Consider the following 6,745-nt stretch of genomic DNA (forward strand, 5'->3'; position numbering starts at 1 on the left):
ATCAGAAAACACATATAATTACATATTTTTTTTGTGATGAATCACTATGCTTTAATTATGTTCAATTTGTAACAATGAAAATACATCCTGCATATCAGATATTTACATTACGATTCATAACTGTAGCAACATTACAGTAATGAAGTAGCAACAAAAATAATTTTATGGGTGGGGGTCACCACAACATGAGGAACTGTATTAAAGGGTCGCGGCATCAGGAAAGTTGAGAACCACTGATTTAGGGTAAAAAATGAGGCTCTGACAAAAATAAAAGGACAATGTAGTCCTGGGTTACCTGACTGAAGTTACTCAAGAAACTTGAGTACATTTTCAGACCAGTGCTTGGAACATAGTAGGGTTTCTCAGTAAAACACTAACTACTCTGAACACTAGAGTTACCATCAGAGGAGCATGAGCTGCCAGAGGATGGGTGAATAGGGTTCAGTGGGCTGTGCACAGGAAGTTCCTCAGACACCTGTAGCCTCGGTAAAGGAGGCCTTTTCATCTCTGCAGCCAACAATGGAGAATCTGCTTCCATGGGAACCGCCCATTCCTTTTGGAGGGTTCACTTAGTTAGGTCATGTTAGCGGGGTAATCTCCCTTTATGGATGCCAGTTGTGCCACATAAGCTCTTCCTAAGTGTGACTATCTGACATTTTGATAAACCCTGGAGATTAGACAGGCAGTGTAGCTCACAGAACAGGAATCTTGGGCAGTTTTTTTAGAATTCTGCTTACTATCTATGGGACACCTAGGATTACCTTAAATGGAGACTTTTTCATCTTCATGAACTGGGCATTTATAGGCCAGGAATAGAAATTGGAGGGGGAACTATCTCTGGGCTAGTAACCACAACATCAACAAAACATCTTTTTAAAGACAAAGCAGTTTTATTTTTATTTGGTTTTAGGGATATGAGTTTTACAGATACCTTAAGTATTACAAAATTCTTGTGAACTTCAGACTACATTAAAAAAAAACAAAAACAATAACACAAAACAGTTTTCCCATGCATCGGGGATGCTCGAACAAAGGAAATGGGAAGAAGAAAACAAAAAAATACTTCCTACTTAGGCTACAGAAATGAAAGCCCAAAGCCAACAATGCAGTTTCATGGCGGTGAGGTCACTTGTAGATATCTACAAGAATGTTACATGTGCGGAGGCAGGAGTACTTGAGGACATTCAACACACACGGCACTGGGGAGTCTGGTCATATATTTTGATGAGTGACTGCTGACAACTTTTAAATCCCACCTCTCCCTCTCCATGTGCTCCACTTCTGGAGCAGTTGATAAGAAAGCCTGGACACTCCTTTGATGCCAGTGAAAGATTTCTGACCACCCAAGTCCCTATCTGCTCATGAGAACACACACATTGGTCTCATCATCTAACCACAGGAAGCACTCGGATACTCTAGTTTCCTGCTCTCTCAAACGGTTTTAGAAATGTCCAAGAGGCTTGCCCTGCTTTCCAGAGAAACCTCAATTCTCTATAATAATTAAAGTGTAATATGCTACTTAGACTGGGCATCATTCCAGACATCCTTCCTGGATGAAGCCAGGGCTGCAGCTGCAGGGAGGGATCCAGGCAGCTTCCATGGCTGCGAAGGCCTACTCTTGCACGAATTTCATGCATCAGGCCTCTAGTCCTATACAATAAAAGGCCAGTATGCAAATTGACTGAATGGTGGAACAACCAGTCACTATGACACACACTGACCACCAGGGGGCAGATACTCAATGCAGGAGTTGCCCCCTTGTGGTCAGTTCACTACCACAGGGGGAGCACCACTCAGCCAGAAGCCCTGCACCAGGCTCATGGCTGACAAGCGCAGTGGCAGTGGCAGGAATCTCTCCCACGTCCAAGGCAGCGCTAAGGATGTCTGGCCGAGAGCGGGCCTAAGCCATCAGTTGGACATCCCTGGAGGGCTCCCAGACTGTGAGAGAGCACAGGCCTGGCTGAGGGCCCCCCGATCAAGTGTACGATTTTTGTCCACTGGGCCTCTAGTGTGAGTTCAAACCTCTTGGAGCCTCTCAGTGTGTGTGTGGTGTCATCAGTTTTGATGAATATTGAGTAAAAGTCCCTCCTGCATGTCAGGATGGCCACAATACGTAAGATGCACGTAAAATTTATGTGATCAACTATTACATGCTAGAAAGAAATATTCTTCAATTGAATAATTGTAGCCCATGTCTTTATTTTCTTTCTTTTTATTTTGCCTGAAAAGTCCTCTTTTCATCCCTTCTTCTCCTCTGAATCCTGCCCTTTTAAAAAATATTACTAAAAAAATCAAACCAATGATACAAATTAACATTAAAGATTAGCATAATTTTAATCACATTGATTCGCAAACTAAAAGGAGATATATAATTCAGTTGGTATGAACTATGGGAATATTCACACAATACTAATTAAGTTTAAAAAGTTGTAGTTGTTCTGGAATATAGGTTAAAAATATGCATTAAAAATCCTAAACAATGCTCGTACTATAAACCAGAGATTTATAGATTTAAAGTAAGGCAGTAATAAGAAGAAATATGCAAAGATATTGAAAACTTAATGGCATTAATTACACAGAATACATATAGTTATATATTTAGTACCCAGTAAGTTAATGAGGTTAATATTAATGGAAACAAAATAGGGAATCAAGACATGACTGCAGTCTCCCATTCAGAATGGAGATTTACATCTTCATCTTTCCCACAAATATATATCCTCAGAGGGATAAAATTAATATCCAAAAAATATTCTCTAATAGTTAAATGAAAATATTATAAAATTTATAAATCATATCAAACATTAATGGAATTATATTGGTTTTTCCTATATTTGATAAGTTTGTTTGATTAAAATTATGTTGACAATATGTCATAAAATAAGAAAATTTTAATTTAGGTCTAAATACTCACATTTGGCTAGTTATTATCATTTGGGTCAAGGTAGATCTGGATATTCCTTATATACTTAGTCAACAAGTATTTTATTATTGCCTACTAAATACCTGTTACTATGTGAAGCACACTTTATTTATGTATGTATTTATTTATTTATTTATGTTAAATTTAGACTATGTGTTAATTAGTATCTCTCAATGTGTGCTTCATAGTGCCTTTGAACTCCCCAAGAAAATGTAAGGATCTGCAAGGTTAAAGTTATCCTATATAATAAAAGGGTAATATGCAAATTGACCCTAACAGTGGAATGACCAGAATAACCACTGGACCAGTCACTGAGGCGCACTCACCACATTTTGATCTCTTTACCTGGCCGGCAGACTCTGATCGCCTAATGGAGAATGGGAAACCGGGGTTGGGTGGTGGGGTATGCGGGCGGTACCAGGCCAAGGCCCTTGCCCCGGCAGTCACCCCACACACAGAGGGCAACCTGCAGCAGGGGTAGGGCTGGTGAGCGGGTGGGAACAGCTGACTTCTCAGTCCCTTCCCCTAGCCGTCAGACACTGACCACCCGATGGCAAATGGGGAATAGGGGGTGGGTGGTGGCGGGGGCCAGAGCCAGGGCTAGGGACCGCCCGCGCCTGAATTTCATGTGCCGGGCATCTAGTTTTCATAATAAAACAGATGTGTGCGTTTTTCTTTTTCACTGAGTTGATATTTGTACTGATGGTGGGTAAAGCTGATGGGCCTTAGCGTGAATCAAGCATGGGCACCAGACTGGGTACTAGTTGCCATTGTGTTCCTCACCACCATGCACTCACAGGAAAAATGATATGCTGGTTTCACTTAATGGACACATACAAATTAACTATGACTCAACCATACACGTCCTTTTAATGTTTCTGTGAAAAAAATCACAAAGACACATGAAGCATTTCTGTTGCATGTTGAAATATAGTGGAGGCCTCTGGGAAAGCACATGTGTGATTGATATGCAGGCTAAAATTGCTTCTTTCTTCATGGAACTCAATTTTTATCTGAATGAATATAGGAGAGAAAAATGATGGTTATTCAGACTTGGGTATTTGTAGACATTTTGATGAAAAGTAAGATTGTCACTTCAAGGAAAATAGTTGAAAGTATTTTTGCCAATAATAAACTCCAAGATTTCAAATGAAAATTAGATTTTGGAAAACGTGCATTTGCCAATATGAATATGACAGACAGTTTCACAATATACAAAAATTTTCTGATAAGATTGATGATGCTATTAGTGATTGTGATTTTTTTCATATTATATATAATTTCACATTATATATACAAACTGTCAAAGTTTGGGAGATCTGCATAAATTAATGAATTAATATGTTATAAATGATCAAATCACAATATTACAAAATCAGGCACGGACAAAAGATGTATTAAAATTCAGGATAGACCAATAAATATTAGCCTAACAAAGTCCAAATTCTTTAAAACATTTTTTTAGATATTGCATTGTAAATAATATTAAGAAAGGAACATTTGTTGAGTTCTATGAAGTTTCAAAAAAGATTATCCACAAAAATCTAAAATGCCTTTTGAAATAAATTCTATCTTTTCCAACTACATATCTAGGATATACTTACACCAAAATACCATATTTCACTTTCCTGAATGTAGATAGAGAATATGGTTGTCCATTATTAGGCCAGACCTTAAAGAGATATAAAATGAAAACAAATGACACACTCAATAAATGTTTTAAAAATATATAGAGTTATTTTCATAAAACATTACATATATGTTTGCAATTACTTTTGAACAACAAATACATAATTAAAATTAAAATATTTATTTCTCATAATGACATTGAAAGCTAAAATGCACATAAGCACTCTTCAGGGTCCTCAATAAAATTTAAAGAGTACAAAGGGTGTTGAGGCAAAAAAATATATAGAAACACTGTGCTAAATGACTAAGAAATAAAGAATGTGATAAAAGTCTTTTGGTTAATCTCTCCTCGCCCCCCACTCTGGCCTCTTGCACAATCCATGGGTACAGACAATAGTGCCTTGAAGGGCTGGGGAGAGGGGGTGTGGGATGACGGAGGTCAATGGGGGAAAGGAGGGCATCTTTAATACTTTCAACAATAAAGATAAATTTTAAAAAAAAGAAAATGATAAAAGTCTTATCAATTCATTATTTTTTTTCTACATTCTAATCCTAGATTTATTAAACACAAGTCTTTTACTCTATACAACAAAGTATAAACACATTATCTAAAATGCTACAAAGTTACAAAAAAATTTCCAAACAGAAACTTCCTAGTACTGAGGGTACAATAATAGCCGGAAAAGCAATGTACACGTTGCCAAGGTAACCCCAAGACCACCACGAAGGGGAAGAAGGCCCGTGATGACCTTGCAGAGCTCAGCTTGCTCACCAGCTCCAGAGAAAAAGGAGATGCGCCATGTGGGTGTATGCACCCGAGTCCCTGTGAAAACAGCCATTTGCAGCAGCTAGCCTGGGATGTTTCTAGAGTCAGAAGAAGTCCAGCCGGGGAGCAGCCCGGCCAACAGGGACAGCAGCTGCAGAAGGCACGCCCTTTCCTGCAGGACGGGCCTGGGTCCTCTCTGGAATGGAACCCTGCGCCCAGCGGGGGCCCTGCCCCCCGGAACCCTGCTCTGTTCCTGCCGGCTCCGCCACGGAACTGACTCGCAGAGGCTGGACCCCTGGGCACTTTCTAGCCAGGACACCGCAGAGCACCTTCGCAGGCCCAGCCCCCACCTACAGCCGCCCAGCGGGGCCTTCGGAGCAAACCTCCCACGCTCCTCAGGAGGCCTGCCCCTGACTGAGGATGCTCTCCCGCGGACTGTGCTTCAGCCGGGAAAGTGACAGAACTGAGTCCGATGGCATGTAAGTTCGGGCAGGGCTTGGGAGGAGCGCTTATCAGGAGGACTTGGAGCTGGAGCGGCTCCTGAGAGGGCCGGGGGTGGGGGGTTGGGTGGGGTGGGGGGGCTGGATCACCGACGCACAGCAGACCTGCGCCTCCGGGAGCCGGACCTTCTCCTCATTCGTGGGGGTGACCGCAGCCACGCGGGAGGTGGTGGTAGCATTCTCCTGGGAGGGCTGACTCGCCTGGGGGTGGCCTAGGCCAGGGGCCAGCACAGCAGTGGCGGCGACTTCCCGGCCACCAGCGTGTCCTCCATCCATGAGCTTCAGCGCCTTCTCAGCTTCATTGATTCTCCAACTCCACGCATGCAGAGCCTGCAGGGAGACGGGGTGCATCCTTTCTGCAGGCATGTCCATCGTTTCCATGTTCCCAGAGGTGCAGACTAGCTCCGTGATGTGGTCCTGGGTCACGTTCCTGGGGAGCCTGCCGATACGCACGCTGGTGGGTTGCAGGGAAGGGCTCCGCCGTCTTCGCCCTTTTCACCTCTTCGGGGTGGTTTGGATTTGGAGCGGGAACGCCGCCCGTGGTCATGTCTGCGCCGAGAAGGACGCGGGAGCCGGAGGAGCTGCTGGGCTTGGAGCTTCGGCGTGTGCTGGACCGTCCTGAGCGGCTGAAGGGTGACGAAGAGCTGGAGCCGCTGCTCGGGCCAGTGTGAGTCCCGCAGCCAGAGCTGGAGGAGGAGCTGGGCAGGCCTGGTGCTGCTGCTCCCGCCAGAAGCGCCCGCCTCCTTGGAGCTCGATCCCTGCCACGGGCCTTCTCACTGGACTCCTTGGTGGCCCTTTGTCTTTGGAGCGATCCTTGGGCTTCTCACCAGAACGGTCTTTGCGTCTGGTAGGAGAAGGAGCCCTGGTGCTGGACTTTCTATTATTTTCTTTGACTCCTAGCAAGCTCTTCTTTCTCACTCCTGACAT

General features: G+C 43.4%; 1 pseudogene across 1 annotated transcript; it reads right to left on the minus strand.

The window, feature by feature from the left end:
• Window positions 1-5,904: 5,904 nt before the first annotated feature.
• LOC308522049 lies at window positions 5,905-6,745 on the minus strand (annotated as a pseudogene). Its single transcript has one exon. The product of its transcript is annotated as an uncharacterized misc_RNA (transcript).

The sequence above is a fragment of the Myotis nattereri genome, assembly GCF_964212035.1.
Source record: "Myotis nattereri genome assembly, chromosome: 7".
NCBI classification, from domain to species: Eukaryota; Metazoa; Chordata; class Mammalia; order Chiroptera; family Vespertilionidae; genus Myotis; species Myotis nattereri.